We start from the raw sequence: 12557 nt of genomic DNA on the forward strand, positions 1-12557 counted from the left end.
ATGACAACAGAGGTCTCTTTCATCATAATAAACTGTAGCAGGAAGGAGGGCCAGAGAAGAAGCAAGCAAGTCTGTGTTCTGATAATGTAGGGAGTGGGAGGGGTTGCATAGCAGACAGATAAAACTTAAAAGAATCTAAATGTGAAGGTCACATAGCACTGGGGGTAAAATAGCCAATAGAGTTGCATGCAAGCATGTATGGGTTAAACCTTGTTTTTTGCTTCTGTAACCTGATTGCAAGGGTATATAAGGTGAGCCCCCTTTGTTCTTGGGGCTCAGCCTTTGGATGTGAAGCCTTTGCAAGTTCATAAACTTGCCTCCTGAAAGTCTTGGTGCCCCATCTCTCTGTCTGAGCTGTCCTATAACATTTCTGGGGTCTTGGCAGGGATTCAGAGTTGTTTTCAACTCCTTTACACCGGGACTCAGCATCCCTGGCCTGTCAGGAGAGCATCCCAATAGGAACCAGCAGACCTGTTGATCTGACAGAGGAACTCTCCTGGGGTGCCAGAGAGCAAGTCTTGGTTACACAAATGAACCCAGAGAAGGCTCAGGAACCAGTTGGGAGCCCTGCCCATCAGACTGGTAAATCCGGGTTCGAATAATAGGCCTGCCTTTAGGAAGCAGAAGGGGAGCCTGATCACCTCCCAAAGACCCCTGAGTAACCTTGCCTGGGGTGAAAATGTGTCTCTCAGGTTTAGGGAGCAGGGTGAAAGTGTGTGAGACACCCCTGGGAATTAGGGAGGTAAAACACCTACCAGTTCTCTCACCAGCAAGATAGACCAGGATGGGGAACAACACAAACAAAAAGCAAGCACTTTGGGTAAAATACAAGAAACCTCCAGTTGGGGGGATTGAGCTTTTCCTGGGAAATAGCCACAACTGAGGTTAAGGTATGGGTAACAAAAATTCAGTTCTAAAGAGGGAGACTCACAAGAGAATAGATTCATCATCCACCATTCCACCAGAGAGCCCTCTGGGTATGTTTTTTAAAAATTTTTTTTGGTTTGTTTGTTTTTGAGAGTGCACTCTCATTTTTCATGTATGTGTCCATTTGTTTAAAACATTGGGAAAATTTTAATTTATTCCTGAAATTCCAGCTCATCTTATGCATGCTTAAGTTGACATTTTTTTCTGGCATGCTTAATTTATAAAATGTGTGTGTGCACAAACATCTTCAGAATGGTTCTTAAACTGCTGTTATAAGGTTAATGTGATATTTAAGGTAACAAAAAAACAGGGTATTTGTGTTAAAGATCTCTACTATAAAATATATAAACATCTTGAGGATGGTTCTTATTATAGAGTAAATGTAAAAATTGTTACTTTTACTCTGTTCTACTGCTACTTTTAAGAAAACCAATTTTCAAACTTATTTCAATCAGGTCTCACTAGGATACAGGGATTCAGGAGTTAATACTCTGGCTCAGACCAGACAGGAGGAGGAAAAAACAAAAAAGAAAAAGCCTGGGGGAGAAGAGGGGGGCATAGCCTACAACAGGAATCTTAAAATTTACATAGTTAAAAAAAATGACCAAATAAAATCTGGCATTTATTTTTCTCTTATAATACATGGGTCTATTAACAAATGGGCTTTCTATAAATCGACTTTATCAAAAAAAACAATTTTAAGGTTACTTTCTGGTTTTTTCATAAAAATATAAGGCTCTAAGTTAAAAGGTTTTATAAGTTATTTTCAACAAGTAACAAAAAATATATATAAAAGGTATTAAGGTTGTGGTTTTTAAAAATAAAAGGTTGAAAATACTTTTAAATTAAAAAATTATGTAAAAAAAGGTTTGTCCTCAAAATTGTCTCAAAATAAAAAAAAAGGATAAAGACAAGCTTCACCCAGGGGATACAAAATAAGTTATCACAAAGGTACAGAGTAAGTTGTCATAAAAAGATGGAGCTTATAAATACTTACATGAGTGATTAAGTTGGCTAAAATCTAAGAGTTACATTAAAGGTTTTTGTAAGGTCAAAATTTAATGTACTGATATTAAACTAAAACTTAATTCTCTCAGCTCATAGAAAAAACTGTCTTAAAACAGGTTTTTGTTATCTTGATAACTGTCAGGATTTTTTGATGCTACAGGTTAATCCAAAAATTTATCAAGAGAAAAAGAGTTTATTAAAACTCAGAGAGGCAATAGGCAGCTAAGCACAGGCAGTGCTGCTGCACTGATATGAAGGTTAAAACAGATTTACTTATGTCAAGCAAAGTAAAAACAAAAAACAATGCCAAAGTACACACTCCAGATAGGATAAAAAAAAAAATTCAAAAAGGAACCCTACACTGGAGTTCAAGGCCTCCAGTTTTTATTGGAGTCAACAGAGTGGAGATGTTAGTCCTACTCCTTCCTCATGTCAGGCAGAGGGAATTTTTGGCCTGGGATGGCCAAATTGGGCCTGTTATTTTAGGGGGGGTTCCACTGACTATAGGTTGGTGGGATCCTGCTGTATGTCCTGAGCTATTTGTTAATGTCGACAATCTGGGATATGATCCCTTATCAACATCTGAGCTATGATTCTTGGCCATTAGGTTTTCTAACTCCACACTTAGTCCCCATATTTACCTGTGTTCTCTTGTGATTCTTGTCAGGTAACTGAGGTAACTGAGTCATAACTAAATAAAAGTTCATTTAAAAGTTGGTTTATGTAAAATTTTCTAGATGACCTCATAGTTATGGTTAAACAACTATTGCCTTGGGTGATTCTAATATAGTCAGTACCCTGTATGTATCTGTGACTGGGCTATTTGGGGTCCTGACACAGTTCTCCCCCAACCAATGAGAAAAATCTAAGGTTTTACTTCAAGAGAAACAACTAAACTAATATGCATATATAACCTCTATAGAGCTCTGATGCTGTTACTGGCTCCTGTTTGTTAAATAAATGTATGTTTTTCAAGTATATAAAGACTTCTAAAATATAAAATTTAGGTAAACATAAAAACAAAAACTTAATGGTACTGATAACTGTTCTGTTAGTTGCTAAATTGTCCATCAAAATTTTAACCATGGCTCTTTTAAGTTTTTGTCATTACAGTTCTGATCCTTCTGGGGCATTTACAATGAAGTCCATGAAAAATGACTCTAATAAGTACTTATGTGTCAACCAGGTTAGCTTTTTGGATGTCTGCTTTTGATTTTGTTATGTATCCTCCTTGTCTAGAAGCCCAGTGGCTAACACTCCTTCTAAGCCTCTTTGTTGCTTAAATTTGGCCAAAAGGGTCTAGTTGACTCTGACTCCCACCTGATTTTCTCGTTACATCCACCCCGTTTGGTCCCAACATAGGACCAAAACCAAACAAACAGAAAAAAATCCAGAAAAGAACAAATCCTCACGATGAGGGGGAAAAAATGGCCAATCAAAAAAGATCTTCAATCTACAGCCATACCATCCTTAATGCACCCAATTTCGTCTGGTCTCGAAAACTAAGTAGGGTCAGGCCTGGTTAGTACTTGAATGGGAGAAAGATCTTCAGAGGAGACTCAGATAAGCAGTTTGGAGACAAGGGGGTAATGCCGTCAAAGTTCAAATGGAGTCACTCGTGCCAGATCTCTCAAAAATAACCAAGGCCAAGTGGATTGAGGAAGTGGTTCTTATGCATGTGTGGCCACCTGGCATTAAAGCCTTTCAAGGCCCTCTACTTAAATAGAAACTAAGTGACTTTTTTTACTGGCTGTATACATGTCCTTTAATACTTAAAGATGATGTTTTTAACTTTTTTTAAACAATGCATTTTTCTTGGACATATATACAGATAATATATTGTTGCCATGGTAATTCTACTCAGGAAAAACAAAAAACTGAGATACTGTATGGGTAAAAGAATAAAATGCCCAACCATTAAAACCCCATTAGAGGGACACTTTTGTTGTTATTTTGTCTATTCCCATTCCAGTTAGTAGCAGAAAATGCTCTCTGGATCCACCATAGCTGAGTAAAGTCGGCCTGTCCCAAGTGGGAGTACATCCTTGACCCAGCCTTACCATGCACGATCACCCTCCAGAATACCTGTGCCCTTCCTCAGCAGGACCCTGCTTCCTGGGAGACAACAGGGGACTACAAATAATGGGATAACAGCCCTACTCTAGTCACTCTGGAAGCTGACTAGTTTACACACAACGGAAGCTCAGTCACGGGACGCACCCCTGCTCTTCTCTACACACTTAAACTCTTTACCTTTTGGGTTGGCCCTTAAAGGTTTCCCACATGTACTAAATAAGACAGCCTTTGTTGGGACCTCGGCCCAGCCATACTTTGTATCATACACCCACCAACAGGTTGGGTTTTATGCCAGCTCGTATACTCCTCAGGTTTGTGAGGCTGCTGATAAGGGATACTAAAAGTCCCAGAGTAAGGAAAATAATAGAGGCTATGTTTGTACTAAAAAGCAGGGTGATGGGTCTTGTCTTGGGAGCATGTTTGATGTTACCCTACCTGGTTCCCTTGGTTTTGTGGTCCATCAGGACCATTATAGAGGCTACTATAGAAAAGAAAACAGCCGTTATGGAATGATGCTATAAAAACACAAACTCCTAAATCAAGATGACGCTCTTTGTCCCTAGGTGGTCCAAGCATCAAAGGGGGGAATGATGTAGCAGGAAGAAGGACTACAAAAGAAGACAAGTCTGTGTTCTGATAATGTAGCAGAGGGGAGGGGATGGCATAGCAGACAGATAAAACTTAAAAGAATCTAAATGTGAAGGTCACGTAGCACTGGGGGTGAAGTAGCCAACAGAGTTGCATGCAACCTACTGTTAAACTGTTGGGGACTAGGCATGGGCCTTGGACTGGGAAATATTGGAGGTTGCAAAGTCTCTCCAAGGTAGGAGCTTGCAAAGCTCTCCTACTCTCATTCTTCCCAACACCTGGTGTCTTGACCTTTGTTCCCACATCTCCCTTGAAGAAAACAACCTGTTGTGACCACATACCAGCTCCCTGATGCACACTAGATAAAGTACCAGAACTGTTTGAAGACTCCTCGATGCTAGATTAATCAATATCTTAGATAAGGTGACCTGTGGCCTTGACGATTTCCAGAACAGATGTGTTGTAATTAAGCTTCTATAGCCTTAGGAAAATTAGCCCACCAGACCTCACTCCTTTTACCTTAGATCTAAGAATTGTTGAAGCTTGATTTTTGCCTGATTCATTTCCTTGTACTGACCTATAAAATAACCACTCTGGATCAGGTAGGCACTCACATATCCCACCAGGAATGTGCAGTCCTCCTGACCCCAGCTCTGTGTGTCTTTATTTCTCATTCCCAGTCGCTCCCATTCAGGCTCAGCAGCACAGCCAGCCACGCAGGTTGTGGCATTAAACCCCACTTTCTGCACCTGTAACCTGCTTGCAAGGGTATATAAGGTGAGACTCCTTTGTTCTTGGGGCTCGGTCTTTGGATGTGAATCACTGAGCCAATGCCAGCCTGCTTAATAAACTTGCTTCCCGAAAGCCTTGGTGCCCGCCCTGTCTCTCCGTCTGAGCCATCCCATAACAAAACTACGTATAGCAGCTGTTGTATTTGTTAAGCATTATGCTTTGGCATTACATCTTACAGTCTGTTAATCCTCACCGAGACCACCACTTACGAGGTAGGAACCAAGACCACCATTTATAAGGTAGGAACTATTACTGTGCCCATTCTACAAATTAGGAAACTGAAACAGAGTTCCAGTAACTTGCCCAAGGTCACACACCCACTAAATGGAATGGCTAGGTTATAAATCCAGGTAGAACTCCAGAGCGAACTGTTAAGCCCACACTATGGGGACTTCCTATTCTACTCTTCCTTCATGGTTTTTCCTGTAAGGTGTGTCTCCAACATCTTTCCAAGATTTTACTTTAAGAGGCACGCTTTCTGCTTCCTCCCTCTAGCCGCCATCTTGGAATCCCTGCCAATCCTCTTCCTTCATGGTAAAGAAAGAATGCCCAACAGGCTGCCTGGCTCCCCCAGGCCAGCTTATCCTGGCAACTTGAGAGTAAGCTACTTCTAGTCCAATATTGTCCAATTACCAATGTCAACTAGCAAGTGACAGGAAAAGTAATGTAGATATACACCTCTGAGGTCTTTTCACACCACTGGCCTGACCAACTTTATTAGAAGCAGCAATTCATTTTACACAAAAACAAAATATTTCTCACTTAGCCGGGTGTAGTGGTACACACCTGTAATCTCAGGACTTGGGAGGACAAAGGAGGAGTATCACAAATTTGAAGCCAGCCTGGACCCACAAAACAAGTTTAAGGCCAACTTGAATTACATTGTGAGGCCCTGCTTCAAGAATTAACAAACCAACCCCCAAATTCTCCTTCTTTTGTTCCCTTTCATCCAGGTTTTTAGCAAAGTACTTTCCTGGAGGTGTTCTGATCACCTCTTGCCATCTATGCCTATAGGCTCACTTGTTTCCACACCAAATAGCACTTACACCCTTTTTATCACCTATCACATTCTACACTAGTGCCTCTGAACTTTAATGTACACGTGAGTCAACCAAGGGTCTTTTGAAAACACAGCTTCTAATTCAGGAGGACTGGGGTGGAGCCTAAGAGCCTGTGTTTCCAAAAACCCCATGTGATAGTGATGCTGATCTGCAGACCATACTGTGAATAGCAATGACCTAGACATTTGACCCAGTTTGTCCTTGGAGATCATCTTGGTGCTAAGTGATTGTCTTCCCCAAAGTACACATTCTGGGATCAAAACTATGCAGTTATGCATTTTACAAACCAGTCATCAGTGTTAAACTTAGCCATGGGTTTATTCTTCCTGTTGTCTGAATTCTTTGTACAAATGCTTTCCTCACTTATCTCTTATTTCTGAAACACCAACAAAACATTTCTATTTGTGAACAAATTTTGCATGCTTACATCCCAACATACTTTCTTCCTAACGGACTCAGGCAAAGATGTTTCTCTGCCTAGCCAAAAAAAAAACCTCTCCATCTTGTGCCTGACTGCTGCTTCTCTCATTCAGTGAGCAGAAACTCATTTAAGCTGGGCTCAACTTTAATTCACCAGCAACTCTATTTTATCTATTCCCAAATTTCTCTCAATAATTGGCTGGAGATTATTTCATGAAATTGTTCCAATTACTGAATTTAGGTGGAAAATATAGAAGTGCTCATTCTATTATTCTTACAGCTTTCCTAGCATTTGAATTTTTTAAGTTTGGGGGAGTGATACAGATCTATAATTTATCCTACTTGCAATGTGTTTCTTTCCAGGACAAACGTTCCAGGATAACACTTCAGCCCCATGCCAGAGCCTCTCAGCTAACTTCCTTAAGACGTCCAGGGTTGGCAGAGTGGCCCAAGTGGTAGAATGTGAAGTCCTGAGTTCAAAACTCAGTACCATTAAAAAGACAAAAATGTCTTTGGCTGGTGGAGTGGTTGAAGTTGTAGAATGCCTTCCTAACAAGAACAAGGCCTGGAGTTCAAGCCCCAATACCACACACACATAGAAAGATTTCCTACCACGAGGATGAGGGGCTGGCTCAGTGATAGAGCACCTGTCTAAATTGCTTGAGGTCCTGGGTTCCATCACTGGCACCAACACCAAAAAACAAAAACAAACAAAAAACCTTTGAGGCCAGCCTGGGGAAATAATTCAAGAAAAGTTTTCTAAGCAAATGGACCCCATAAACAGGCAGGATCAGCTACACTTATATCTGACAAAGTAGACTTCAGACTAAAATCAATCGGAAGAGACAATGAAGGTCACTTCATATTAACAAAAGGAACAATTCATCGAGAGGAAATGTCAATCCTTAACATATATGCACCAAACACAAGGGTACCCATCTTCATTAAACAAAACTCTAATGGCCCTAAGAGCACTGATAGACACTAACACAGTGATAGTGGGAGACCTGGTTATATCCCAGTGTCACAATAGAGAGGTCATCCAGACCAAAGATCAACAAAAAAACTTCAGAGCTACTCCAAACATTAGACCAAACAGCCATGTGTCTACAGAGCATTCTCCCCAACAACTAGGCAATACACATTCTTTTCTGCAGCTAATGGAACTTTCTCCAAGACACATATTTTAGGACACAAAGCAAGTCTCAACAAATTCAAGAAAATCAAAATAACCCCCTGCATCGTATCAGACCACAATGGAATAAAACTAAACCTCAATAACAAAGAAATGTCAGAAAATATTCAAACACATGGAGACTGAACAATACACTGCTGAAAAACCAATGGGTGATTGAACTAATAAGGGAAGAAATCAAGAAGTTCCCAGAATCCAATGAAAATGAAAGTACAACCTATCAGAATCTGTGGGACACACCAAAGGCTGTGCTAAAGGGAAAGTTTATAGCTGTAAGTGCCTACATTATAAAAAAAACTCTCAAATAAACAATCTAATGATTCACCTTAAGCTCCTAGAAAAACAAGAACAAACCAAACCCAAAACCAGCAGATGGAGAAAATAAAGATCAGGGCTAAGATAACTGAGATCAAAACCAAACAAACTATACAAAGAATCAATAAAACAAAAAGTTGGTTCTTTGAAAAGATTAACGAGATCAACAAACCCTTAGCCAACATGACAAAACAAAGGAGGGAGAAGACCCAAATTAATAAAATCAGAGGTGAAAAAGGAGATACAACTACAAATACCAACGAAATCCACAGATTCATTAGAGAGTACTTTGAAAACTTTTATTCAAGTAAACTGGAAAATCTAGATGAAACAGATAAATTCCTAGACACTTATTACCAACCAAAATTGAATCAAGATGATATTAACCACCTAAATAGTCCCTTTACTTACAATGAAATTGAGGCAGTAATACAGAGTCTCCCTACAAAGAAGAGCCTAGGACCCAATGGATTCATGGCTAAATTTTACCAAACCTTTAAAGAACTAACACCAATACTCCTCAAACTTTTCCAGGAAATAGAAAGGAAAGGAATACTAACAAATTCATTACATGAAGCCAGTATTACACTCATTCCAAACCAAACAAAAAAGAGAAAATAGATTACAGACCAATATCTTGATGCAAAGACTTGCAACAAAACACTGGCAAACAGAATTCAACAACACGTCAAAAAGATCATACACCATAACCAAGTCAGTTTCATTCCAGGGATGAAAGGCTGGTTCGACATATGTAAATCCATAAATGTAATACAGCGTATAAACAGAAGCAACACAAAAACTACATGATCCTCTCAATAGACACAGAAAAAGCCTTTGACAAAATCCAACACCCTTTCACAATAAAAGCAATGAAGAAACTAGGAATGAAGGAATGTTCCTCAACACAATAAAGACTATATATGACAAACCTACTGAAACCATTCCCCTTCAAGTCAGGAATGAGATAGGGCTGTCTGCTTTCTCCACTCCTATTCAATATAGTTTTGGAATTCCTACCCATGTCAATAAGATAAGAGCAAGAAATAAAAGGGATTCAAATAGGGAAGGAAGAAGTCAAACTATCCCTATTTGCTTGATCCTATAGCTAAGAGACCCCAAAAACTCTACCAAAAAACTACTGGAAATCATAAACTCTTTCGGCAAATTAGCAGGATACAAAATTAACATACAGAAATCAGTAGCTTTTCTATATACTAACACCACACAGACTAAGAAAGAAATCAGGGAAACAATCTCATATGCAACAGCCTCAAAAACAATAAAGTACCTTAGAATAAATTTAATGAAAGAAACCAAAGACATTTTTAATGAAAATTATAAACCACTGAAGAGAGAAATCAAAGAAGACATCAGAACATGGAAAGACCTTCCGTGCTCGTGGGTTGGTAGAATCAACATTGTGAAAGTGGCCATATTACCAAAAGCAATCTACATGTTCAATGCAATCCCTATCAAAATTCCAATGACATTCTGCACAGAAATAGAAAAAACTGTGAAATATATATGGAAACACAAAAGACCTCAAATAGCCAAAGCAATTCTGAGCATAAAGTCCAATGTTGGAGACATCACAATACTTGACTTCAGACTATACAACAGAGCCATAACAATAAAAACAGTATGGTACTGGCACAAAAACAGACAGGAAGACCAATGGATCAGAATAGAAGATTCAGACATAAACCCACGCCATCTACAGTCAACTGATCTTTGACAAAGAGCCCAAAACTCACGATGGAGAAAAGACAGCCTCTTCAACAATGCTGCTGAGACTGGATATCCACATATCGAAGACTGAAACTAGATCCCTGTCTTTCACCCTATAACAAAATCAACTCAAGTGGATCAAAGACCTTGATATAAGACCTGAAACCCTGGAACAACTCCAAGAAGCAGTAGGAAACACACTGGAACAGACAGGTATAGGGAACAACTTCCTAAACAGAACTCAAAAGGTTCAGCATCTAACAGAAACACTGGAAAGATGGGACTGCATCAAACTAAAGAACTTCTGCACAGCAAAGGAAACAATCACCAAACTTAAGAGACAGCACACAGAATGGGAGAAAATCTTTGCCAGCTACTCATCTGATAAGGGACTACTATCCAGAATTTACAGGGAACTCAAAAATTTAATTCAGCACCCAAAGAATCAACACCCCAATGAAAAAATGGGTACATGGAATTCTCAAAGAGCACAGGGAATTCTCAAAGGAAGAGGTATAAATGACAAGTAAATTCATGAAGAAATGTTCAACTTCCCTGGAAGTTGATGCAAAAGAGATGCACATCAAAACAACACTTAGATTTCATGTCACCCCAGTTAGAATGGCCATAACCAAGGGCAGTAACAAATGCTGGCGAGGATGTGGCAATACAGGAACCCCATACACTGCTGGGAGGAGTGCAAATTAGTACCACCACTATGGAAAACAGTATAGAGATTCCACAAAATCTAGAGATAGAACTGCTGTATGATCCAGCGACTCTGCTCCTCCACCTCTACCCAAAAGAATGTTAAGACAGGATACAGTAGAGACACCTGTACACTGTTGCTCATCACAGCACTATTCACAATAGCCAAGCTCTGGAAACCCAGATGTACCCATGAAATTGTGGTACATATACACAATGGAGTTTTACTCAGCCACAAGGAATGATGACATGGGGTTTGAAGGTAAATGGATGCAAGTGGAGGACATCATGTTAAGTGAAGTTAACCAGGATCACAAACAAGACATGTTTTCTCTCACAGATGGAAGATAGAGCCAACGACAAACATATACACAAGGACAAGCATGATCATATACAAAGCAAAATGTAGAACATGTTTGTAACAGTGTAACTACTCTGTGGAACTCAGGGGAGGAAAAGAAAAAGAGGATGAGTATCAGTAATATGTACCATAAGATGTGAGAGTAAAGGATATAAGGATGTGTATTGAAAACTATTGAAAGGCAGAGGGTGGGAGGTAAAGATGTAAGGGAGAGTGTTCGAGGGTAATGAATGGACCAAGGTAAAGCACGCCCACAGTGGGCATACGTTGAGACACCCCATTTGAACATCAACTTAGATATTAATGGCAAAGGTCAGGACTGTAAAACAGGCGCAGTGTGTGCAGGGGGAGTGGGGAAGAGTGGGGATTGCTGGTGGGAAGGGGGCATAGTGTAGGAAGGGTTGCTATTGGGAGGGGGTAAAGAAAGGAGATTGGGGTGACAGTGTGTGGTAGATGGACTTCATACACCTATATGAAACAGAACTAGAAAACCTCTTGCAATTGCTTTAAGTGGGGTGAGGAGGGAGCTGAGGGGAAGAATGATGGGGGCAATGTAAATAATGTACAATTTAAGTCTAATCGGAATTGTCACTATGAATCCCCCGTCTAATGAATATATCCTAACAAAAAATTTATAATTAAAAAAAAAGTGGTAGAGCACCTGCCTGGCACAAGGTCCTGAGTTCAAGCCCTAGTACTACACACACACACACACACACACACACACACACACACACACACACAATTTCCTCCCACAAGGCTGGGAATGGTTCAGTGGTAGAGACCTGTCTAAATTGCTTGAAGTCCTGGGTTCCATCCCCGCTACCAACACCAAAATACAAAAACAAACAAACAAAAAACCTCCTTCAAGGCCAGCCTGGGTAAATAATTCAAGAAACCCTATCTCAAAAATACCCATCAGAGGGGCTGGCAGAGTGACTCAAATGGTAGAGCACCTGCCTAGCAAGCCTGAAGCCCTTAGTTCCAACCATAGGTCTATCAAAAAAAAAAAAAAATACCCAACACAAAAAAGGACTGGTGGAGTAGCTGAAGTTGTAGAGTGCCTTCCTGATAAGCATGAGGCTGAGTTCAAACCCCAGTACCAACCAAAAAGAAAACACTTGTTCCCCCCACACAAATATTAACCAGTCAAGACAATGAAAGACAAACTGTATATCCAACATGATGCCCAACCCTGTCCTTTTATAATTCTTAGAATCCATATACTAACAAATTTTAAAACTTAGTTTTTCTACCATGAAGAACACTGAAGTTTTCTACCATGAACACTAAAGATATCACTGACTATTCTAAACTCACTCCCCCACCAAGCCTACAATCCTGGACTGCCTTGCAAACCTAAATTCTCTACCAA

This window comes from Castor canadensis, chromosome 4, assembly GCF_047511655.1.
Source record: "Castor canadensis chromosome 4, mCasCan1.hap1v2, whole genome shotgun sequence".
NCBI classification, from domain to species: Eukaryota; Metazoa; Chordata; class Mammalia; order Rodentia; family Castoridae; genus Castor; species Castor canadensis.